The following is a 26,733-nucleotide window of genomic DNA, read 5'->3' on the forward strand; positions in this document are numbered from 1 at the left end:
AAATTGCGTTTTTGCCCTCATGAGTTGTTGTTCAGTGCTGCTCTAGCTGTCAGGTCGTGCGAAACGTGTGCAATTTTGTGAATAATTTGCGAGATGAAAATTCGATTCTCGACGGCGGGAGGCGAATCGGAGTGACGTGAAAAGAACATCCGGAAGTGTGCTTGTGTGTGTGCGTAAATTGGGCCTGCAGGAAGTGGCCCTGAAGAATCCGCGAAGTCAGTGTCAGTACCTTATTTGGCTATTGTTTTCTTTCAGGGAGCTACTAAAAGTATTTGCGGTGCAAAATAAGTGATGATTATTTCCACCAAGTGATCAGAAGAGGAATTGCAAAACAAAAAAGTAAAGTGAGAACCTCTCAGTCAGAAGTCAGTCAGTGGCTAAAAAAGGAAGAAGTTTCAAGGGAACAACACAACAAAGAGACGACGACGACATCGGATCGAAGTCGGAACATCGCGTCAACCATCAGAATCAGCAGCGATTGGGTGCTAGAACTCTCGGTTGCGGTCATCAACCAGCGCAGCGAAAAAGTGTGAGTGTAACTTGAATACCTATCTATATGTATATAAATACCTGTGTATCGTAACATATCCCACCCGTTCGAATCATGTCTAACTATCTATATGTGCATTTATCTACTAATAACCACCGCGAGACGGGAGGCAGGGAAAATATAGCATTTTGGGAACATTCGATTTTTCCTGTCCAATGTAGGTACTTGACTTGCCGTTTCTGGCTACAGTCCGGCACAGACAGATGAGGGAAAATGATTAAAACTGTTGCTGGCTCTCGTTCGGGGTTTGAGCGGGGTGGACTTTTGGCGTTTTAAGTGGCAATCACGAGAAACCACAAAGCATCGCCAGCACCGCACCGAAATCTCGTTTAATGAGGTAAACTGGGTAAATGAGAGAGGATTTGTGTGCGGCTTGTTAGTGTTTCAAGGTTGTCCTGATTGAGAAGAGTGTGCGAGTTATTGTTCTAATTAGGATGCAACTTTGTGAGTGATGCAGATTTGGTGGGACAGATATCTGTGTAATTATCACTTTGTGTAGTGTTTGGGGAACAGAAATTTGGTTAAGGTCGAACTACGGATTCGTACTACTCCTGGAAACCATGTTTCATCAAAAAGACACTTCATAATTAAAGTCTATTCATCCAATTCAGAGCAAAATATATTCAAAATTCTGAGTAAATCATGCTCAGGATTTGGAGCGAATTCCTCTCAGGATTATGAGCGAATCCTGCTCAGGGTTCTGTCTGAGTTAATTCGGCTCAGGATACTTAATTATTCCTGTTCAGAATACTACGCCAATGGTGCTCAAGACTTTGATCGAATCCTTCTAAAATTCCTAATAAATCCTGATCCGGATTCTGAACAAATCATGTTCAGGATACTGAAAAAACCCTGCTTAGACTTTTTGGAAAATCCTGCTCAGGAATATGAGCACATCATTGAGCGAATTCTGCTCAAGATTCAGGGCTGATCCTGCTCAGAGTTCAGAGCAAATCTGTTCAGGATTCTAAAATAATCCTGATATCAGGGTGGCTACCGAACCGGGAAAAACGGGAAAAGCGGGAAAAAGACGGGAATTTGAATCCATCGGGAAAAAGACGGGAAAAACCGGGAATTTGAGATGATCACCGGGAAAACCATATTGAACGAACATCTACAAGCTCTAAATTTACTAACCACCAAAACAAGTTGTAAAAAATACCATAAAGTACCATTGCCATTGAGCATCTGTAATGTTGGGAAAATAACATTTAAACAGAAATGATTTGTTTTTTTTTGTAGGAATAGTTTACTTTGCTACACTTATCTTAGAAATGTTATGTTATGTTGTTAATGTTATGAATAACAAAATCGAAAGATTATAAATTAAAAAACTTTAATTACTCTGTATAGGATGCACAAAAGGGGCATACCTGCATATATAAATGAAAATGGAATGGTGTTCGTATGTCACGAGTTGGCTTGATAACGGGATGACCGATTTGAACAATTCTTTCACTTTTGTTTTCTTCAAGGGCTCCGACGTGTTTGAGTGGAACAATATTTTTGAAAATCGTCCAAGAAATTTGAGGAAACGTGAAATGTAAATTTGACATAAACTTCAAGATTTTTTTTTTTCGAAGCCTCTACGTTCGCCGGGACTGCTAGTTGTTGAGGTGGATAAAGGCTGATTTGCTGCTGACAAGAACAGTAATCGACTATCTCGATGCGTGAGAAATCACATGCCTGAAATGGTCAATAATTTTCTTTGATCGCAGTACGCAGCTGAGACGAAGTGTCATTTCGAGTGGAGCTCTCTGTATAAAATTTCTTGACCCATTCGGTTTTTTTTTTCTTTTCTTGAACGGATTTTTCACTTTTCTTGAACGAAACAGCATTCTATGCTTTGCTTCTAACCCCCTCATTTCTATGCTAAATGAGGGGTTTAGAAGCAAGGGGTATAAATGACAGAATACAGTTTTGAGTTTTAAGTTCTTCAGCATTTTTCATTCCATACTAATTGTACGGAGCCAAAAAAAAAAAAATAGAAACAAATCAATCTTCTAAGAATATTGTTATTTTTCTTGTTGGATGAAAAAAATAATAAAAAAAACGACCAAAGGGTCATCCTTTTGCGTTTTCGCCCCTAAATTAAAACCGGGAAAATTTTGAAAATTATACCGGAAAAGCCGGGAAAAAAGCGGGAATTTCAAAATGGATATTTGGTGGCCACCCTGCTGATATAGATTCTGTGAAAATACTGGTTAGAATGCAAAATCTGGTCAGGGCTCTGGGTAAATCCTGCTCAGAGTTCTAAGCGAATCTGAATTCTATTCAGCAGGGTCTGCAGAATCTTAGTCAGTATTTTTGGTGAATCCTGTGATTCATAGCGAATCTTGTTTGAGATTAAAAAAAAATGCTCAGGATTCTGAAGGAATACTGCTTGGGACTCTAAACGAGTCGTGCTCGGGATTTTGAGCAAATTCTACTCAGGATTCTGAACAAATCCTGGTCAAAGTAAATCCTTATCTGGCTTTTGAGCAAACTGCACGGGATTCATATGAATAGTGAATCCTGCACTGAATTCAGAGCTAATTCTGTTCAGGATTCTAAACCAATCTGTTCGGAATTCTGACCAAATCCTGCTCATGATTTTGGGCGAATCTCGTTCAGGATTCTGTGCATCCTGCTCTGGATTCTGTGCAAATCCTGCTCATGATTCTGGGTGAAACTTGCTCAGGATTGTGAGCAAATCTTGTTCAGGCGAATTCTTTTCTGGACTCTGGATAAATCCAGCTCAAGAATACCTGCGACTTCTGGTCAGGATTCTGAGCAAATCATGTTAAGGTTTCTGTGAGAATTCTGCTCAGGATTTGCATATCCTGACTAGGACTCGTGAATTCTGCTCAGGATTCCTAGATATTCCTGCTCAGAATTTGGAACGAATTCTGTTCAGGATCTTGAATGAATCCTGTTCATGTTTTGGAATGAATCCTACTCAAGATTCTGAGTCCAGAGTTCAAAGTTCTGTATTTTTAGCAAATCAAGCTCAGGATTTTCAGTAAATCTTGATCAATACACTGAGGACTGAGCAAATTCTGTTCAGCTTTTGATCATGTAATACTTATCGTTCTGCGCAATTTTTGCAATGGAATCATATACCATATATACTCCTGTTTAAGATTTTAATTTTGTCATGTTCAGGAATCTGACCAAATTTCGTTCAGGACTCTAAGAAGCTATTGCTCGAAATTCTGAACAGTTCCTGCTCAAGATTTTGAGCATATCCTGCTCGAGATTGAATTATATTTAGGATTCGAAGCGAACCCTGCTTAGGATCCCAAGCGAATCCTGCTTGAGATTCTAAGTACATCTTGATCAGGATTCTGAGCTTAGAATTCTAAGCAAATCCTGCTTAGGATTCTGAAAAAAAATCCTGTTCCTGATAGAGTCCTTTTCAGGTTTATGAGCGAGTCCTGTTCAGGATTCTGAGCGAGTACGGTTCAGAGTTCTAAGCAGATTCTGCTTATGATTCTGAGCAAACTCTGCTCAAGATTCTGAGCAAATCCTGTTAAAAATTCTGTGCAAATTTAGTATATGAATCTAAGCGAATCGTGTTTGGGATTCTGAGCGTGATGTGCTCAGTATTCAGAGCAAACCTGGCTAACAACTTAGAGCGAGTCTTGTTCAGGATTCTAAGAGGATTATGTCCAAGATTTATGATTTATTGTAGCCCAGAATTTTAAATACATTCAACTTAAGGTTTAGAGCAATTTCTGCTAAGGATTTTGTTCAAGATTTAAACCATATCCGGCTTAAGATTCAGAGCGAATTCTGATCAAGTTTACTGAATTAGTAATCAGCGTGGATTCTTTCCAAGATTTCCAACAAATCTTTTTCCTATTCAAATCCTGCTTCATATTCTGTTCTGAACAAATTTTGCTCATAATTTTTGCTTTGAATTATGAGCAGGCATTGCAAAATTATTTCTCATTTGATTCTGAAGCTCGATAAAAAGTTGCAAGGAAAACTCTAATCTGTATCGGTCCATGATCAGCAATGTTTCGCAAGTTGTAACAAGCTCGATAAATAACAGCAGCGAACGAGAACCCCAAAGAGAGAGCGATGATAAAACCCATTTTTCTCGCTCATTTACTATTGGGTGTAGGTAGGTGTTTTATTTTACTGACATGATAAACAATCCTTGAATGCTATGAGTAGCAATAGTGTTCCCCAGGTTTGGCTTGTTCAGATGGGTTCAATCATTTCCCCGATGTAATCAAAGCTGTAGCAGAAGATGATAAACAGGTTCTCATGACGTATTGTTGATCATGATTGTTATTGAGCGCGATAGGTCAGTGATACTCGAAATTTTCCCAGAATTCAATCCCTGCTCAAGACTCTAAGTGAATCCTGCACAAGATTCTGTACGAATTCGGTTCAGAAATCTGATCGAGATCGGCTCAGGATTCTGAGAGAATTCGGCTCAAGATTCCTGTTCCGGATTCTGATCGAATCTTGCTCTATATCAGAGGCGACTCGTAACCTCACTTTTTACCTGTTCTGCGCATCTAAAAATGCCTTTTTCGGCAAATTGAGATCATAAAGCAAATAGTAAATTATTTTCTAACAAATCTTCACTTGATGGATGCAAATTTGTTGCGTAAAGTCAAGAATGTCTATTCGTAGAACAGGTAGATTTGAGGTTAGAGAATCGCCACTGCTCTATCTTTTTAACGAATCTTCCTCTAAATTGTGAGCGAAACTTGATCAAGTTTCTGAGTAAATCTTGCTCAGGATTCTGAACGAACTCTGCTCAGAATTTTGAACAAAGTTCTTCCCAGTTCGTGATGAAAGTTTTCCCCTACTTTTGAGAAGAAACTGTTCCCAGATTCTGAAAAAAGCTTCACCAGTGCTTCTGTAGGCAGCTTTCCCAGCATCTTTTTTAAGCTCCTCACATCTTCTGAAGGTCTGTTTTTCTTTTTTTCCATTTAATAAATAATTCTTGTTACGATTATTTTTGTAGCAATAAATGTTAATTGTTGAATATGTGTATTTATTAAAAAAAAAATGGGAAAGTCTCCTGACATGGAACCTTACAATTGTACTTTTATGAATGCTTAAACCAAAATTTAGCTATGAAAACAGAAATTGTGCTATGTCAACTAAAGTAATCAAGCTTAAAAAAATCATTTACAGGATTGAATTAGAGGACCCTACCACTTTACCGCACAAGTAGTAAAAGGAACGTTACAAATGTAACTGTTCTGTGGTCTGTCTACTCGTGTAATTGTCTTAATTTACTTATTTATTGTAACATCCCTCCAAAAAGCGAGTTTCAGCAGCTTTGTTATCTTCGCTATGGATGGTTTTCTAAAACTTATTCAGGAGAATCGATCAAAGAAAACCCCTCGTGGCGAAGAAAACATAACTGCCGATAATACATACGTAGGGTGCAGAGTTCCTTGCGCACTTCCAATGTTCACTTTAGCACGAGGAAATTTTCTCGGCAGAATTGTCTGAAACTTTGCAGTAAGAAGCATTTCATTACTTATTGTGCTCAGATATGAGCTCAGCAGCTTTCAAAAAACCCCACTGCCGAAGTGAATCTAAAATGCCAAGAATTGGATCCGGCTCCCTATATGGAGATATTTCTGGCAGAATCCCTGGAGGAGTTCTTATTATAGGTATTCCTGAACAAATTTGTAATGGAATTCTAGTAAGAAAGCCTTAAAGAGTGCATGGAACAATGCTTGTAGGAATCTTATATTCTTGTATTCTGTTCAACTTAGGAGAGATTATTAGAAAAATCCCTGAAAAAATCCAGCAGGTATTCTGGGAGGAACATTTGGAAGGGTTCTTGATTTCATCCGTAACTGTTATTACTTCATCCTGTTATTATTCATCCGTAACTCTTATTATCTTATTACTGATTTCATCCGTAATAACTCTTATACTGTTCGGCCCTAAGTATTACTAAAAAAGTCATTAAAAAATGTTCCTTTTACCAAAGAAGAAAAAAAATCCCATATTTACCATTCACTGAGAGCAGACGCCGTCTCCATTGTCGTCTTTATTCGCGTTGTCTTGCTTCGCTGCTCTGGCAACTCGAATTCAAAAGTGTAAATATGACGCCAAATGTATTAAAATGCTAAGATAAATATTTTTACACTTGATGGATCTCTCTGCGAATTGCCACAATCGTCATCGGCGTCATTCTCATCATCGTTCATCATCATCGTCGTCATTCGTTGGTATTTTGCACTCACCAATAGATCCCGCCTAGTATCGTTCGAATAGCTCTAGCCAGCTCGTGTGTAGATTATTACAGTCGTTACTGGCGCTCAAGTGCTGCTCTCTGTTTACGACGCGATGACTAATGTTTTGCCCGATTCCGTCGCTGCCGCCGCCACCGCCCAGCGTGTTTACTAAGAAGCGATGCTCGCTCCGTTCGCTTCCATTCCTCCGCCGATTCATTCGTTCAGCTTCAGTTTGTACTTCTGGAATTGATATTGATCGACTGCTGTAGCGACGCTTGTTCTGAAGCGTAACATTTGAAACTAGCTGATCTGAGAACATATGTTATGTTTCTTGAATATTTCGTTGGGTAACTCCAGAGCTTCCTCGAAGAGCTCCAGAGATTTTTCGAGTGGTTTTTACAAAGATTTCTTCAGGAATACTTATAACGGTTCCTTCAGGGCTGTACTCTCAGGATACCGTCCTGAAATTTCTATTTCTTCAGTGATTTTTCGGAGGATTCTCTGAAAAATTTCTCCATAATTTCAAAACAGGATATCCTTGATAACTCCAACGCTCATACCTCCAATAATGTCCACAGGAATTTCTTTAATAATTTTCTCAAGCACTACCCCAAAATTTCATCCAGAGATTTTTCTACCAACTTTTACTCTGATTTCTCCAGCTGTTGCTATAGGAGTTCTCTCAAAGAATCCTACAGTAGTTATTCCAAGAAAATCCACAAATAATTGTTTCAAAATTTTTGAGATTTTTTTGACGGATTTTTTCAAGAAATCCTTCAAGAGCTTCTCCAGGATATCCAACGTTTTTTCAGTTTGTTTTATTTATGCACTCCCAGGAGTTGCATAAAAAAATCCTGGAAAACTATTAGGAACCGATCAAGGAATTCAACTAAGAATTCATCGTAAAGTGCCTTCCTAAAATTTGTTTGGTATTTCTCCAGCGATTCATCCAATGATTACTCCTGCAGTCCTTCCAAACTTTTGTTTAGTAATTTCTCAAGTAAAAGCTCCATGGATTCTTTAAAAATTCATGTATGGTTTCATACCAAAAATACTACAGCATTTATTCCAGTTGCAGGGGTGGTGGCAACTAACTTTTTTGAAATCCTTTCTACAAAGTCACTATATCCAATAAGAAGTCACTGTTTTTCAACAATTCGAAAATTGAGATGACTTGACTTTTACCAGTTTGTTACTTTAACGCTTTTCATATGTTACACCTTCCTCAATCACTGTAGCACCATTGACATGTTTTTTTTACTGTGCTCGAAACAGTCGACTCGTGATCAATTGCGTTTTTTCCTCCCTCATCATCGCTCTGTCTCTGTGATGTATATTGGAGGATGTCGTATTAGGTAACATACCGAGAGCGGCTACGCTGAAACAAAAAAAAAAAAGTTCCATCAGAATATCTTACGCACGCATGACAACCCAATGATGGAAGCCGATCGACCGGAACAAGCTCAATGCGCGTTCCACTTGGAAACTGTGACCTGCGACTGCTTAGAGCAGGGTTTCGCAACTAGGAGTCCGCGGACCCCTAGGAGTCTCCTGGGACGACTTCTCAGAGGGTTTTGTTCTTCTTCATTAATAAAAAGATGTGAGCAACATGTAAAATCGCTCTTTTTTCAAAAGAGCATTATTAGAAGCTGTTATTTTTTAATTTTTAAAATATATTTGGGATGCAGCTGTATGTCATACTACCAAAAACATTCGAATCAAGTATAATTATTTGACTTGCTGCGGTTTTAGTTTAACTCACCGTAATTGCTAATGATTTTTCAGTGAAATTTTGAAAATAAATAATAGATCGTTTTCAGAGAATTCTTCTGATCAAGTTCGGGAATAATGAGGGGTTCTTACCAAAATCGTTGTTCGATTTCTGAAGAAAACAGTGACTGGTGTGTGCCGAGATTTATTACAACGCCTGGAAGGTTGGGAACCTCTGTCTTATAGCTTAGGCCGGCCGGAGGCATTCGATCACTGTCGGTCACCAACAACGGAACCATCGATCTGGGTATACGCACTCGTTTGGCGTGATTGTTAACTTCTTGAATGTCGGTTTTTTGCGCCGACGACGATCGAAAATGAGTCTTGTCAATTTCGTCCGGTTGTATTATATACAGTTCTTCGCTCGTTGCTCGCAAAGGTAATCAGCTGTGTTGTGTTTTAATGTTTTCATCAACGGCTTGTTGTCAGTTTTTGTGATTGACATGAAATGGAAATTGGATATCGAGGTGAGCTTGTTTTTCCGCTGAAATATAAATAGCGCCGATTGATTGCTGCCATTGATGAACAGTCAACCGGAATAAGGGCAATCATTTCGACTCTAATGAAGACGACCTTGTGTAATCATCATTTCCATTTTCAACTAAAATCTGTAACAGACTTTTTAATATGTTTAATGGTTTTTCTCTTTTTAGAGATGTAAAATTTGAATTTAAAGATTAAAAACTAAACAGCTCGAATACTTATTACACTGTGGAACACATTTTTGTCTCAAGCACCAAAATACCACTATATACTTAATTAACTATTGTTAAATCCATTGTTGTTTTCAAAAATATCTTAGCACGTCTAGTTTTTGAGATAAAGAATGTTAACAATTCAAAATTTGGCTATTTCAGCCAACTTTTTCAACAAATTTCACGATGCTCAAAAGTTAGTTTTTGGTGGAGAGTATTTTGCATCCCATGTATAAAGTTTACATGACGTGTTACAATAGTCTTCATTATTTTTAATAGTGTGAGAGGAGTGTTTTTTTTTTCTTAGAAGATGAGAAAAAATTTCTCTAAAAACTAGGAAAAGTTTTCCTAAGCAGTTAGGCAAGTTTTTTTTTTCTGATGCTTGAAATAGCTCCCTACAGTAGCTATGAAAAATTTTCCTTCAAAAACTAAGAAACATTTCCCACAGAAGGTTGCCTTAGATGATATGGGCACTAAATGCTTTCATTAAATTCTAAGTAAACCCCCCATTTAAGCTGAAAATATATAACCCAAATACTGGGACAGCTTCCTTCAAAAATGGCAAAAAAAATCGTCGAAATATATGAATTTTTTCCCATAAGCTGCTGAAATACAGGTTTTATGTAAAAGTGGAAAGAAGTAAAAAAAAAAAACAGAAAGTTTGCTTCAGAAGCTGAGAAAGCCAGAAGAAACTTGCTCCAGAAACTAGGGAAAGTTTCCCCCAGATATTTGGAAAAGCTGCCTATAGGAGGTAGGAATGACATTTTCCTGAAGCAGAACTTTCTAAAACTGCTCACAAAAACTGTCTATCAAAGTTAAGGAATACTTCATCCATAAGCTGGAAGAAAATTTATTCTTGCAGCAAACAAGCTTCCAGCAGAAGAAAATAAAACTTACTGATAACAGTCTGTCAAGGAAGGAAAGCTTCTATTAGAATCTGCGAACGAAAAGCTTCTTTTGGAAGATTTATGGATTTAGTTCATTATCAGGCTGGAAGAAGCTTTTTCACAATAGGGTTTTCTTTAGAAGCATGGAAAGTTTATTCCAGAAAATTCTTAGCCATCTACTAGAAAATAGAAACAGTTGTATCAATCAGATGATGAGATAAGCTTCTAGAACCTGAAAAATTACTTTTCAAGATTTAGATGGAAGTTCCTTTTTCAGGTTGAGTAGAGATTACTTTAGAAGCTTAGACCCCATTTTGTGAATCGAGCAGATTTATGTGACTCGTCTGTAGTCACCGTCGATCGAAGTAAGCATGCATATTTCAGATGTCACCTGTCGACTCGCATAGATCCAGTCACATAGAGTGACAACTGTCGACAAACTCGAGTGACAGAGTCGTGTCGAGCGATTTTTTTGGTCGATAGTGACTCCAGGTGAGTCATTTTGCTCGACTCGACTTATAAAATAGGGCCCTTTGTGTGATACACCTTCATGACCAAAAGCTTTTCATCCATTATGTGGAAAGTATTACCTAGAATCCAAAATTCCAGGATTTTTTATGAGAATCTAAAAAAAAAATTTTTTTCTGACAGAGTCTGGCCTACAAAAGATAAGAAAAATTCTCCACAAGTTAGGACATATTTTTCACAAGCTGGTAAAAGCTTCATTCTATCGTTTATTGAGATAAATTTCTTCCAGAATAGCGGCCTGAAAAGATTATTTCAGTAGCATTAGAGGCTTTTTATAGAAGCTGGATTATCTTCCTCAGGAAACTAGAAAACTTTCTTCAGGTGCGAACTTAAGCTTCTTCTTCTTGGCATTAACGTCCTCACTGGGACAGAGCCTGCTTCTCAACTTAGTGTTCTTTTCAGCACTTCCACAGTTATTAACTGAGAGCCTTCTTTGCCAAACTTGCCATTTTCGCATTCGAATATCGTGTGGCAGATACGATTATACTCTATGTCCAGGGAAGTCAAGGAAATTTCCATTATGAAAAGATCCTGGACCGACCGGGAATCGAACTCAGACACCTTCAGCATGATTTTGCTTTGTAGCCGCGGACTCTAACCACTCGGCTAAGGAAGGCCCCTTAAGCGAACTTAAGCTTATAAACTTAATAATTTAGTTGCCTTAATAAATTCAACAGCATCAACAACATATCAGTGTCAATCAGTAATTCACGAAGCGCATCTCTCAGGGAAAGTTTTCCTCAGAATCGTGAACAGCTTTCTCCAGAAAATGGAAAAGCTTGCTTTATAAATGTTCTCGGGAGACTTTAAAAGCTTCTTCCTTAAACTGAAGATATCTTCACAACAAGCTGAAATATACTTTCAGAAAATAGGAAAAGCTTCCATCAGAAGTTATGGAAAGCTTTGATCAGAATCTGATAAAACCTCCTCAACCGGCTTTTCCTCCAGGCTGGGAAATAATTTCTACAGAAGCCTTGAAATCTCCTTCAGCTTTCTCAAGAAACTTAGAAAGCTCCTTTCAGAAGGAATATATACCTCATAATTCTAAGTGCTCTTTCCAAAGATTGAAATCAACGTTTTCGGAAGCTTGGAAAGCTTCCTTCAGAAACATTGAAAGATTTATCCAGAAGCTGTAGTATCTTCTTCCAAATACTAGAAAGGCTTCTTTTATGTGCGAGCAAAAGCTTCATCCAGGAGCTAATGAAAAGTATTCTTTGAGAAGCTTGGAAAAACTATCCTTGAACACATGGCAAAATCTTCTTCCAGAGGTCGGTACAAATTGTACCATCAGAAGCTGGGGAAAGCTGTTCCAAAACCTAGAAAAGCTGCCACCAGGCTGAAAAGGCTCGTCTCCATGATGGGAAAAGCTATTGGCAGAGTCTTGGCTAGCTTTCTACTGATGCATTATAAGCTTCCTCTTGAAGCATGATTTTTTTTTCAACGAGCCCGTTTCGAAAGATGAAAATCTAACTTAAGTCGTTTTGTAAATGAGCAAATTGAACGTGAAGATAAATCGAAGCCAAGTCTTAAATCCTCAAAAGCACAAATCTAGAGATCTAAACTAAACAGCATTTTAAGCTCAAAACTTGATCGTTTGGTCATTGGCTGGTAATGATCAATCGAACAAATTATCGGAGTGCATAGTTTTCTGGTTCTCCAGAATTGAGCTCTTGCAAATTTGAGGTATGGCTTCGATGCTCAAAAGTAGTAGGTTCGGATTGGAATTTGTTGGATTTTGTCTAAGAAATACGATGGTTTCCGAGATAAGCCTGTATGTATACTTTTTCGAGAAATGCATTATTTTAGAAGTTGAAACGCGTTGCCCGTAAACCAGGAGAATGAATCTGAAATCTGATGATGCAAATTCATAAAAAAGTTTGTTTAAAACTTTTGTTTTGAATACTGAAGGTTTTTTGAGTAATAGCTTCATTCAAACAATAAAATTGCTTACTTTCCAAGAATCTGAAAAATTTCCGTCAGATACTAGGGGAAACTCCGTTCGCGAAATCATTCAGAAGCTGAGGAAGAATCCTCTAGAGTCTAGAAACTGGGGAAAATGTAGGTTATCTCGAAGTTGAAAAATATTCAATCAAAATTTGGGAGAATATGAGGAGATTGGAAAAAGTTTCTCTAAAACCTAGACATAATTTACTAGATAAGTAATTTTTCTCCTCTCAGTTACTGTGCAAAACATAATCCAAAATTAGAAAATAATTTAATCATTTAAGCTAGAGAAAATAATTCAAATGCTCCAAATTCCTCCAACAATTGCAAAGATTTTTCCTAAAAATTTGTAAAATTTTGCTCTAAAACTACGGAAAAGGAGATTTTTAATAGAAGCTAAGAAAACCTTAAAAAACAGCAAATATTCTCCTAGAAGCTGACATAGCCAGAAAAGCTAGATAAATTTTCCTCTTGACGTTGGTAAAAGCAGCCTACAGAAGGTAGAATAGCTTTTTCTATAAGCAGAGAATCATTTCCACTAGAAGTTTTGAAATACTGATCACAAAAGCTTTCTATCGAAGTTGATGAAAACTTCATCCAAAAGCTTTATTTGTCATTTTTTTCTAATTTAAATGAAGCTGATAAAACTTTTTTCAGAATCTGAGGACAGTTTGTCAAAACTAAGAAAAGCTTCTATTAGAATTTGCGAAAAGCTTTTTTTAGAGGCTCGGCACATTTCCTCATTTGGAAAATAGTTTTTCGTTTAGAAACATAGAAATCTCAGACTTTTTCCAAAAATGGGAATAGATTCATCCATCAGAAACTGAGATAAGCTTCTAGAATCTGGGAAAACTTTTTCAAGATTTTGGTAAAAACTTCCTCTGAAGGCTTCTAAAGGCCTCTCTTAAAGAGCTTCCTTTATAAGCTTTTATGTGTTCCGGCAGGGTCACTTTTCCATCCGGGAAAAGCGGGAAAACCCCGAGAATTACAAATGACCGGGAAATATCCGTGAATTTGGAGAACACAACGGGAAAATGTGTGTTTGTGAGGTCATAAAGAGATTAACGATCCTTGACAAAAATATAGAAGGCTACTTAGGTATTCCTGGCAAGGTTCGTGGTAAGATGATTGTTAGATTTTCATTTATGGGAAACTTGTAATGACATCTTTGCTAGAATCCAAATAAACAGAGCCGATAGTTGATCAGTTTTTTGAAAGTTATTTCTAAGAGATCACTGAAAAATTATTAGTTGATTGCTAATAAGGTTTATAATAGATTTTAGAAAAGATCCTTGACTGATTTTGCTTGAAATTCTTAGTAGACTCGTATACATTGACGAGAAGCTAAGCCTATTGGGAGATCTACTGAATTCCTGCACAGATTCAGATACCGATGGTTATTGATAAAACTGATTCTTGGCAAAGCATTGTCTGGATTTAGGAGGTTGACAAGCATGTTAAAATTTTAGACGCAAATCAAAAATTGCATTTTTCAAGCTATTTATCTCTTTGATTAAGAATTTCGTAAAGAACATAACCAAAATTTTGTAAAAAATACCTGAAGGAATTCGCTATTTATTTATCCATCAAAAATCTAAATATAAATTCATTCATGATTTCACAAAAAAAATGTTGCGAATGATGGGAAGAATTCGCTTTAAGTTTGCAGAAATCCAAACAAAATCTCGGCAGGGATCTCATAAGAACTTTGTCATAGATTTAGGCATAGCAAGCATGTTAAAATTTTAGACGCAAATCAAAAATTGCATTTTTCAAGCTATTTATCTCTTTGATTAAGAATTTCGTAAAGAACATAACCAAAATTTTGTAAAAAATACCTGAAGGAATTCGCTATTTATTTATCCATCAAAAATCTAAATATAAATTCATTCATGATTTCACAAAAAAAAAATGTTGCGAATGATGGGAAGAATTCGCTTTAAGTTTGCAGAAATCCAAACAAAATCTCGGCAGGGATCTCATAAGAACTTTGTCATAGATTTCTATGACTATTTGAAATACTGATCACAAAAGCTTTCTATCGAAGTTGATGAAAACTTCATCCAAAAGCTTTATTTGTCATTTTTTTCTAATTTAAATGAAGCTGATAAAACTTTTTTCAGAATCTGAGGACAGTTTGTCAAAACTAAGAAAAGCTTCTATTAGAATTTGCGAAAAGCTTTTTTTAGAGGCTCGGCACATTTCCTCATTTGGAAAATAGTTTTTCGTTTAGAAACATAGAAATCTCAGGCTTTTTCCAAAAATGGGAATAGATTCATCCATCAGAAACTGAGATAAGCTTCTAGAATCTGGGAAAACTTTTTCAAGATTTTGGTAAAAACTTCCTCTGAAGGCTTCTAAAGGCCTCTCTTAAAGAGCTTCCTTTATAAGCTTTTATGTGTTCCGGCAGGGTCACTTTTCCATCCGGGAAAAGCGGGAAAACCCCGAGAATTACAAATGACCGGGAAATATCCGTGAATTTGGAGAACACAACGGGAAAATGTGTGTTTGTGAGGTCATAAAGAGATTAACGATCCTTGAAAAAAATATAGAAGGGTACTTAGGTATTCCTGGCAAGGTTCGTGGTAAGATGATTGTTAGATTTTCATTTATGGGAAACTTGTAATGACATCTTTGCTAGAATCCTAATGGGAACAGAGCCGATAGTTGATCAGTTTTTTGAAAGTTATTTCTAAGAGATCATTGAAAAATTATTAGTTGATTGCTAATAAGGTTTATAATAGATTTTAGAAAAGATCCTTGACTGATTTTGCTTGAAATTCTTAGTAGACTCATATACATTGACGAGAAGCTAAGCCTATTGGGAGATCTACTGAATTCCTGCACAGATTCAGATACCGATGGTTATTGATAAAACTGATTCTTGGCAAAGCATTGTCTGGATTTAGGAGGTTGACAAGCATGTTAAAATTTTAGACGCAAATCAAAAATTGCATTTTTCAAGCTATTTATCTCTTTGATTAAGAATTTCGTAAAGAACATAACCAAAATTTTGTAAAAAATACCTGAAGGAATTCGCTATTTATTTATCCATCAAAAATCTAAATATAAATTCATTCATGATTTCACAAAAAAAAAAATGTTGCGAATGATGGGAAGAATTCGCTTTAAGTTTGCAGAAATCCAAACAAAATCTCGGCAGGGATCTCATAAGAACTTTGTCATAGATTTAGGCATAGCAAGCATGTTAAAATTTTAGACGCAAATCAAAAATTGCATTTTTCAAGCTATTTATCTCTTTGATTAAGAATTTCGTAAAGAATATTTCTATGACAAAGTTCTTATGAGATCCCTGCCGAGATTTTGTTTGGATTTCTGCAAACTTAAAGCGAATTCTTCCCATCATTCGCAACATTTTTTTTTGTGAAATCATGAATGAATTTATATTTAGATTTTTGATGGATAAATAAATAGCGAATTCCTTCAGGTATTTTTTACAAAATTTTGGTTATGTTCTTTACGAAATTTTTAATCAAAGAGATAAATAGCTTGAAAAATGCAATTTTTGATTTGCGTCTAAAATTTTAACATGCTTGCTTCATAGAAGAACAGTAACTTACTTTTGGAGACATCGTTCGTGTCTGTTGAAAAGATTTATTACGCAACTTATAACAGTTGCGTAATGAGAAAGCGTTGCGTAATGAATCATTACAGCACTGGTTTCAGTTGCGTAATGACGATTCCCGCACTGCATACTTCAGTGCAGGAATGTAGGCCGTTTCATGACAGATTGGCGTGATGAAAAACAGCCTATTACGATGAGAAATTGCAAAAAACATCTTCCAATTGCTTAGAACTAACAGCTAGTTTTTCAAAAGCTAAGATAATCGTCTTCTTGCAACTGTTCAAAAGATTTCAATATGAATTTAAAAAGCTTCTGGTTTATTATATCTGGATTTTTCATTAAAACGCTTTTCATATGATACAAGTTCCGGTTGCAGCAGTGCCCAAAGAAATGATAAAAAAGCTTCTTAATTTAGTTCAATCGATGACATTTACTGTTTCATTTCCGTTCTGTTTATCGACCGAAGCTGTGTTCCCTACCAAATGCTCGTAATTATTCGTTCTATCTTCCTACCGAAAACTTCTCTTTCTCTCCGGTAGACTACTTCCTTTCGAAGCTGAGCTGCATATGAACGACATGTTCAACTGATATCGTCCCCCGAAGATGAACGGGAAATAATGATTCCTATTTTGGAACCTTTGGTATCTACTTTTCCCCATCTGTGCACCTCCCAGAATCGCCCAGAATACCATCGACCAACATAATTGCAGAACCTGATGTTCCCGGCTACGGCTCGTGTTCTCAGCCTAGTAGACCTTTATGCACATATCTCGACCAGTGGATAATGAGATAATTGTATCACAATTATACAAATTTAGTTACACATGACAAATTTTGTTTCATTTTTTAGAAGTACATTGAGTTGTTGGAGTAAATTATAACACAAATAAAGCAAAATCAGTTAGTTAACAGTATTTATTTTAGATTTGTATAAATTCAACTCATATTCAGGGTTTAAATTCTGAGAAAGTTGAGAGTTTCTTTCACTTATCGCTCTCTGTCACAGTTTTGATCCACAACATATCATGAGAGTGCGTTTATCGTATAGTAGGAGCACTACTGCTATAGGATGTTCGGGTATTATTTATCATGCCAGTAAAGTAAAAGATCTACCCCTAATGTTAAATGAACGACAGAATTGGTATCTATCATCGCTCTCTCTTTGGGGCTCTCCTTCGCTGCTGCTGTTTATCAATTTTGTTACAACTTGCGAAACATTGCCGATCATGGACCGATACAGATGCAATGTTTTTCTTCGCTTGCTTTGAGCGTACTTTGAAATAAATTGAGAACGAATTCTGCAATGCCTGCTCATAATTATAACACAATTTGTTATAGAGAATTTGAAAACAAATTGTTGGCAGTTTTATTTCATGTTAAGTTTAGAACAATTTTTGTTATAATTCAGTTGTAATTTTTGTTCGAATTAGAGGAAATTTTTGTTATAATTTTTGTAACTACTAATCAGCTAAAATGATAGCATATTTTGTTAGAACGAATCTGCTAATTGAGTTGCAAAATCTGTTGTATTGCACTAGTCGGGATACCCACCGTTCCCGTGGATCTCCTTTGGCACATGACGTGGAAAGGTTCACCTTTTCCAGATAATTGAATATCGATTGGTCGTGGTTCAGCTACACTGTGGAACAACACGTGTGGAAACAAAATTTTGCTGCAGCGCAAGCCGTGTCGTGATGCACCGGGTTTTCGCGAACAGTCGGAAAATGTTTTCCCTTTGGGGATGAACGTAAACCTTCGTCGCCGTCGTCGTCATCGTCGTCTGGTTGGGTTCGACTTTCATTAGAACTGTTTTCCCAGCTGGTTACACATCATTGCACATCTTCGTCGTGCTTCTTACGGTTTCTGTGTGTAAATCCCTCCCTTGGGTGAGCGTCTGGTGCACTGTGGGAATTTAGGAGGCTAAAAATTTGAAGATGGAGAATCCATTGGAGACTTCTCGAGAATTCCTACAGTTCAGGATACCTTCAGAAATTCATCTAAGATTCTATTCTAATGAATAAATACTTTTCTTTGGAATAGATTCTATTTTGTGGAATAGAGTTTATACTGCGAAATAGATTTTAATCTGTGCAATAGATTCTATTCTGTGGAAGATATTCTATTATAAGGAATATATTCTATTTTGTGGAAGAGATTCTTTTCCGTGGAAGATATTCTATTCTGTGTAATTGATTCTATTGAGTCGAATAGATTTTATGCTATGGAATAGATTTTATTCTGTAGAATAGATTCTATTCTGTGGAACAGATTCTATTGTGTAGAAATGATTCTCTTTTGTGCAATAGATTATATTCTGTGGAAAAAAATGTATTCTCTGGAATAAATTCTACTCAGTCGAGGATTTTATTAGTTAAAAGTTTCAAATAAATTTAAGGAAATACGTATTTTGATTACAAATTCAAAACTTCAAGAAAAATGTGGGACCGTAACTGTCACGAAAATTTCCCATAGTGCTCGGTCGAAGTCGTCGCCACCATCGTTATCCTCTGAGTTGCCGCTGGAGGTGGTGGTGTTTGCAGAAAATAAACCTACATGAAAACAAATATGTCAAGGGCAGGTTCTATTAATAAAGACCTTTTCCTGTGCTTCCCTTATTCTCCGAACTCCCGGCCAGGATGCAACCCTTGTCGAACACACAGTTGTAACGAAGGATTATTACACACGCGATTGAACCACATGTTCCACCACAACCACCACCATCTACATCATCGTCATTATTATGATCGGTGCCATAGCCATAGGAGAGTAGAAAACACGGTGCTTTTCCGGAGAAAAAAGGCAGTAGATTGGCTTCGACAGCAACGCTTCATAGCTATTGTAGAAATTTACATTTTATTGGATGTAGCTACAAAGGATTTTACAGCACGTGGTTGAATGAACTGAGGATTTATGGCAGGGCAAATGTCGAATTATAAGTATCATGACAAATCTGTTTTTAAATAAGGACGTGAATATTTTGAAATTATATGATTTGACCTTTCCTAGAACTTAGTTAAAACAAAGCTATCGTAAAGATCGCGTTTTTGGAGGAGATATCAATTGTATGCTCACTAGAACCACTACTATAGGATTTTCTCAAGGTGTTAATAACATCTACGCTTTGTCCTAAAATACAAAAGAATGTGTTCTGCGGTCCATATGCGTAATGTGTATCCCAAACGAATCATTAACTAAAATTCCAAATTGAATTAATATGCATCAATACCCCTGAAGTTGGGAACCACTGATGTTTAGCACGTCTGGTGCTGCAGAGTGCATTTTTGATGCTACTATCATATTTACCTTACTGCTAACTCGATAAGCACTACTGCAATGCGATCCCATACCACGTTATTGTTGCTGTACTTCCTTTCTCTCTCATACAGTTGTCTAATTTTATCTACCGGATTTTAGTTCGAGAAGGTTTCCTTTTCTCTACTCCAGACATTTCATCCGATGGCGACTTTTCTCCGTCAGTAAATTCCCTAACAGTTCGGTGTTCGTTCAGAATTCAAGTATCCAATCACAAGACCAATAAAAATTCCTTCATCTCCTTACGGTAGCTAAACACCAGTCGGCGTCACTACCACAGGGCTGGTAGCAGAGTTTTTTTTTTTAAAGACTTGGTCTGTTGATGGAAGTCTATAAAAGTTTTTTTTTATGAAAGGCCTCCAAAGTATCTTTTTTAATCTAAAATGGTATCTAATATCACTACACTATTTTCATTTACCTTGCTGGAAATATGATTCGAAATCTAATCAGAGATTTTCACACTTCCTCAGGGATTACTCTGAAAATTTTCCAAAATATTGTTTTTGGATTTCCTTCAGAGATTTTACTATCAATGCTTCTACAGAAGTTCTTTAAAATCGCCAAAGGTTTATTCCAGAATTTTTGAAGAAATTCTTTACGGGTTTTTCAGTAATTTCTACAATAATTCCCCAAGGAGTTTTAATGCCGATAGTCTCAGTTTTTTCTCCATCAATTTGTATATGATTTGAACTCCTTCGTGAATTCAACTACACTTGATCTCGGAAATTGCTCCAAAATTCTTCTCTGGATTATTCCTGGAAATTAATAAAGAAATTTTTCAAATATTCATCAATAGATTCGACCAGAGATTTATTATTAGATTGCTTCAGAAATTTAGCTAGAATTTGGTCCTACACTTAATCCACCAACTATTTCTGCAGTTCAATCAACCAATTCTTCATTATTTTTTAATGTATAATTCCATGGATTCTTTAAAACTTTATTAGAGATTTCACACCAGTAAATACTACAGTAATTATTTCGATCATTTCCATCCATTTTTTTTTTCAAAGTTTCTGTTTTATGTTTTTCAAAGAATGTTTCTGGAAAATCCTGCTAGATTTTATACAGGTATTCAATCGATCATTGTATCAATAAATATCTTGGAAATTCATCTAGAAAAACTTCCTCAGTTGTTATGGAGTTTTCAGAAATCCTAGCAGGATATTTCTACAAAAGTTTCATCAGAGATACTAAATAGGATTTGTTTAAGTAGTACTTTCCTTTTTTTTCAGGACTTTCTCCAATGATTTCTAGAAAATATCTTTGATGTTTCACTGGATATATTCTTTGATAATATCCTTGGTAAACTTTCTAAAAAAAAAAATCATAGGAGGAATCTCTGCAGTAATTTCTTAAGCTAGTTACCAGCCCTGCTACCACCAGCACCACCGTGTGTCGTGGACGTCTGGTAGCAATTTTGGCCAGACATCACGGACGGTAAATCAAATTCACCATAAAAAGGTTATTAATGAGGCGGCAGCAGCGAGCGAATAGATTGGAATGGATGACGCGTCTGCTGCCTGGTGCATCATCGTTCTGTTCTGTTCTGTTCCGGCGTTGGTATTCCGGTGCCGTGGATCAATCAAAATAGGGGGGAAGGCTATTAAAACTGCAAGTGGCGTGCCTGATGGTCCTCCTGATGATGGTGGTATGGTGTGGCGCTACCGTGGTACTGTTGATGCAGATGCGAGTACTTTGGAGATGACGCGGAAGCAGTTTTTGGGGAGTCGCTACTGATGTGGTGCATACATAATTATGTACAAGCTGTTTGCAGAATATTTCACTAACAGTAAGCATTTGGAGACTCTATAATAGTATATAGTATGTCACTTTTTGTTATTTTTTTATTGATTGAATAGTGATTATTTTGCCAAATATTGAACATCCTTCTTAGGAAGCAAAGTTTTTTCAACACACGACGTTCTCTAAAAGCATTCAATTGTTCAAACCGTTGATGAATAAGGCCCAGATTGCCGTAGCGGTGAACGCGCAGCTATTCAGCAAGACCAAGCTGAGGGTCGTGGGTTCGACTCCGTCGGTCGGGGATCTTCTTGTAGGGGACATAAAAAATGACCATTTGGCAAAGAAAGTTCTCAGTTAAGAACCGTGCTAAGCTGAGAAGCAGGGTCTGTTCCAGTAGAGACATAACATCAAAACTCCAAAAAGAACCTGGAGTGCTACCTTTAAAGTAGAGAATGTTCCAGTCTCCAGGCGTCCAGGCTTCTACATTGTTTCCTGAGTCTAGTCAGATCGGAATTCTACCATGGCATGGCATGGCATCATCCAAATCGCTTGCATTTTTGTATTCCTGAAGATATTTCTCGAGGAATCTGTGAAAGAATTCCTGAAGAATAAAAATCTGGTCGCTTGAAATTTGAAAAAATGCCTTCGTTTTGGCTTTTCAAAAGACAATTTCGTGAAAAAATCAGAAATAAGGAGATCAAAAAACGTTAGAGACTTTTCGGAAATTTTCATTGAAATTATGATCATCCAACGCAAATGTAATGGACATTCAACAAATTCAGATTCAGATTTCTTTATCACAATCGTACATCAACCACAAACTCATCGTTCTATTTTCTTCACAATGAGCAATAAAATCGAACTATGTAACCACCTGCGATCCGACATCGACTTCATTGACTAGAACAACCTTGTTCATAAGCTGATTTAGCACAACGGAAACCTGAACTGAAAAAGCTTCATGCACAGACAAACACACACACACACACACTATGCAAACTACATTCGATTGTTTACGTCCGAGAGCTCGGTCAAGTTCAAAAGCGTACTTTGCCCAACCAAGGAAGCTCCCAGTCGGTCGCCGCCGCCGTGATCGTGAGTCATGAGTCTATGCTCTTCTACGCCATATCAGTGCACCTCAGATCGAGGTGGGAGAATGCTGCTCGCTCGTGTTTTGTTTTGTTTAATTAGCGTGGGATTCCTTCGCGCGAAAACAACACAGACGCAAACACAACCACAGGGAAATGATTATCAGATATTTATTTAGGTGTGCCTACACTTGGCGGAACGGACGGAATGAAATCGTAGTTTTATGCTTATGAAAATTGTTATGTTATATATGGTCTTTGAATTTCTGATTATAATAATTTTAGAAATCGAGAGGAATCTTCAGAGAATACAGTCAATCAAGAAATTTTTAGGATATTTGATTGGACTCAGCGATAATTACTCTCAATTACAGAGCTGGTAGAAGCATTTTTAGAGACTTCTTCTTCTTCTTGGCATTAACGTCCCCACTGGGACAGAGCCGGCTACTCAGCTTAGGGTTCTTATGAGCACTTCCACAGTTAGCTGAGAGCTATCTTTGCCAAAGTTGCCATTTTTGCATTCTTATATCGTGTGGCAGGTACGATGATACTCTATGCCCAGGGAAGTCAAGGATATTTCCATTACGAAAAGATCCTGGACCGACCGGGAATTGAACCCAGACACCTTCAGCATGGCTTTGCTTTGTAGCCGCGGACTCTAACCACTCGGCTAAGGAAGGCCCCTGAAGAGACTTGGTCACTATATAAGTCTAGATAATACTTCAGCAATTCTCCTAGAAAATTGTCCAGGAATTCCTGCTAACACAGGGTGTCTACTACCTGGAAAATAACCTGGAAAACCAGGAATTATCAGGTAATTTTATTTATCCTGGAAAAAACCTAGAATTCTCAAGGAATTTCGGCTACACTCAGGGAAATTATTTTGAAGCAATAGAATATGGTAGAATATGTCGTTTTTGTGACACAACATCTTTTCAATAAAAAAGTTTAGCTGTGCCGCTATCAAAACGCTAGTTGATATGTTTAGTCCCTTTAACAATTTTCATTTATTCAGCACAAAACATGTTTAGATTGCCATGTTGGTAGAGGCAAGTACAGTTCCAGTTGGGTTTCGTGCATGAGCATATTAAACGTAGTTGAAAACATTCCAATTTTTTGCCTGTTGTATAATAATAATGAACTTTGTTAGAACTTTGGGGGCAAAACGGCTCATTTTAGTGAACGGATCCGATCCGAATCACTCATTTTAGTGAACCGGATCTTTTGAACGGTTCAGTGGCTCAGCTGCTCGCAAAGAAAGAGCGAACTAAACCTAGCGAACTCAAAAAAGAAAGGTTTACTCTCTGTTGCGCGCCATGTGTCGTACCTTTCGTATCTTTCTCTCTCTCATTTTTCGTACATTCATCTGCAGAAACTCACGACATACATACTCGGCTGATTTCCCCTACCCGAACCAAAAGTAAAAACAGAATGTGCTTTGCTATTGTCGATACGTTTTCTTTCTGATTTGCCCTGTGTGCAAGTGAGCGGGACAAATTTGTTTGTATATACTGAGAGCGCGGAGAGCACGGAGCAGCAGAAAACTTTGCTCGCATGTGTGGTGTGGCGCGCAAAGCAAAGCACATGTCAAGCGTTATAATAAAGCCGAGGAACGAATGAAGGAGAATGGGGGAAAATAATCGACACTTTTTGTCTGATCCGTGCCGATCAAATGAACCGACTCTCGAAAAAAAAGAGCCACGGATCACTCGTTGTTTTGAGTGATCCGGATCTTTTGAACGGCTCCAATTCTTTTTGCCCATCTCTAGTTAGAAGAGAGAAAAAAATACAAAAGAGACAAGAATAGTACATTTTTAAGAGTTGCTCTCTATTTCAATACATGTCTCTATTAATTAATTAATTTAAACCATTAATCTGCTTACAGTGAATCATGGTGAAAAATTTTAGACTCAAGAGAAACCTTTAGAGACTATTACGCGACTATTCCACAAGCTCTTCATAATAAGTTTTTTCTCAGATTCCGAGGAATGCTTCAGCAGTTCTAATAATTTATCCAGTGATTTGTTCTGGAATACTTTCAGGAATGCTATCAGCAATTTTTCAATGGATGCTTCGAAGAATTTCTTCAGAATCCAGAAGAGCACTATAACGCTTTCACAAAGCTTTATTTCAGAGTAAAAGAAACCTGCAGTGACTTCACAGAGATTACACTGAAAAAAATCCTAGCGATTATACCAGGATTTCCTCCAGATTTTGCACCGATTCTTTCACCGATTTCTTTAGTTTTACTTCTAGAAGATTTACCACAGATTCTATAGGAGCTCTTCCACAAACGTTTATATATAATATCGTTTATAGGCATTTTCGTTGGGATTCTTTTTCAAAATTAATCCACGATTACTATCAGGAATTGCTTTAAAAATCTTCAGGCATCTATCATGAACTTTTCCATAAATTCCTCGATAAATTTTACTTGGGATTCGTCATTAAGTTGGTCCAGAACGTTCTCACGACATTTTCCCAGCATTTCATCAAAATATTATTGTTGCGGTTCAAACATTTCTCTAACAAAAAAAAAACAAATAAAATTTCCAAATCTTCATGTATTCCAAAAAAAATTTTCATGGTTCCACAGCAGCTAATACCACAGCAATTATTACAGTTATTGCTCAGATCATTCATAGATAGTTTTTTTTAGGGATTCTGTCCCAATTTCATTAACAAATTTCTACAAAACATCATGTAGGATATTACTCAGAGATGATTTTTTTCAATTATCTCAGTATTTTATCAAGAAAATTCTAGGAAGAATTTTATCAACTATATATGAGTTCTTACAGAGATCTTTGTAGAAATTCATCAAGACATACTTAGAACTCACACAAGTTTCATCTGAGGTTACTCTGTCTAGGATTTTCTTTCGCAATTCTTCTCGGATATTTTTAATAATTTTATCCAAAACTATTTGAAAAAAAATCCTTGACAGTTTCTTGGAGACATCCCTGTATGAAAAACTGATTTTTTTTAAAGAATTTCTTGAGCAATTTTCAAAAAAAAAAAAAAATGTAGTAATTTCGAATTCTTGAAGGTGTTCTAAACAGGAATGTTGTAGAAAGTCGTAGGAAAATCAATGGAATATTTTTTGGAGAATTTGTAACTTAATTGAAAAATGTTTGAAACGATCTCAGGAGGGATTCTTAATGGAATCTCCAAAGTAATTTCTGTGAAAAATTTCCAGATTGAATTTTGAAGGTATTTAAAACGAACTCCTGAAGAGATCTTCAGAGTAATATGTGAATGAAGTCTACAGTAAAACGAGCAGTAATACGGGTGCACGACGTTAGGCATAAGTACGAAAGGCATAAATACGATAGGCATAATCTACGTTAGGCATAATGGACGATTGGCATAATTTTCAAAATTGACTTGAAATATTTCTAGTGTTGGATGGTGTGAAAAAGTTTGTCACTTATCTTGTTTTTTACGGAAGGCTTTAAGAGGTCCAAAAATACCTCATTACCGTTTTAACGTTGCATGGTACTATGACTTTGTGGCAGATGTAAGTCAATGAATAAGGATCTAACAAAGATGAATATTATACTATAGAATATTCGTAATCAATTTTGCTGATCACCTTACGCATGTGGTAATGTATATAATTATTTTTATTTTAATCAGATGTTTAACCTTCTTCAAATCAAAGACTGTTTTATATTCTTATACCGTCAAAAAATTACTTACGTTATAATTGTTTATATTTAAACAGGCAAATGTTGCATTATTTACTTAACGCTGTTCTTCTGAGTCATACCGTTCCAATAATTATAGCCATTCTAGTTCAAAAAATGCCATCAATTATTTTGCCTTCTTTTAATGGACTGACGTTCTTTGTAGTTTTTTGCTCGTTTAATTGTTGCCAGTCAAGCTATTTGAATTTAAATAAAGAATTGTGTAATAAGCGTTTCTGAAATACTTGTAACTTACTGATAATTATAATCAATGATTGGAGAAGAGGAAAAATCAACACCATCAGCATTAAAAGAAGGCTCTCAATCACTAACTATAGAAGTGCTCTCATAACACTGATAACCATGATGCTCTTCTGGAAATGTTATTTAAGAAGAGAGTAGGATAAAAATACGAAAATGGCTGTTGAAGATGGTTGTTAATTTTGTTCAGTTTAATATATGTTTAATATATGCAGTAGTATTGATTATTTGCACTTTATGATGTTTGCATGAGAGATTTGAACTTCTTTATTTCTGTGTCTGTTTTCAAACATGCAAGAGGAATATGACAGAAAATTCGAGTTTTAAGATTGTGAAGCTAAATAATTTTAATCGACAAAATCACTGCATTGTTGACACAACATTGATATTGTCTAACTTTACTACTGTAATCAAAGCTTCAAACAAATAGTAAATTGGTTGTATAGCCGAAAAACGATCACACCACATGGGAAGGTT

At 36.5% G+C, this 26,733-nt stretch overlaps 1 protein-coding gene across 10 annotated transcripts in view; it reads left to right on the forward strand.

The window, feature by feature from the left end:
- The window catches only part of LOC5567349 (OTU domain-containing protein 7B), a 96,491-nt gene that overhangs the window by 6,931 nt on the left and 62,827 nt on the right, over positions 1-26,733 (forward strand). For 6 of the 10 annotated variants that reach the window (XM_021852488.1, XM_021852496.1, XM_021852494.1 and 3 more), the window contains exon 2: positions 256-529. The exons of 1 other annotated variant lie outside the window; for it this stretch is intronic. The gene's annotated coding sequence lies outside the window, so the exon portion shown is untranslated. Of the gene's footprint in view, positions 1-29; positions 170-255; positions 530-26,733 lie in introns of those variants that run through there. 3 more of the 10 variants (XM_021852492.1, XM_021852489.1, XM_021852493.1) reach the window with 3 other exon arrangements.

This window comes from Aedes aegypti, chromosome 3, assembly GCF_002204515.2.
Source record: "Aedes aegypti strain LVP_AGWG chromosome 3, AaegL5.0 Primary Assembly, whole genome shotgun sequence".
In the NCBI taxonomy this organism is placed as follows: domain Eukaryota; kingdom Metazoa; phylum Arthropoda; class Insecta; order Diptera; family Culicidae; genus Aedes; species Aedes aegypti.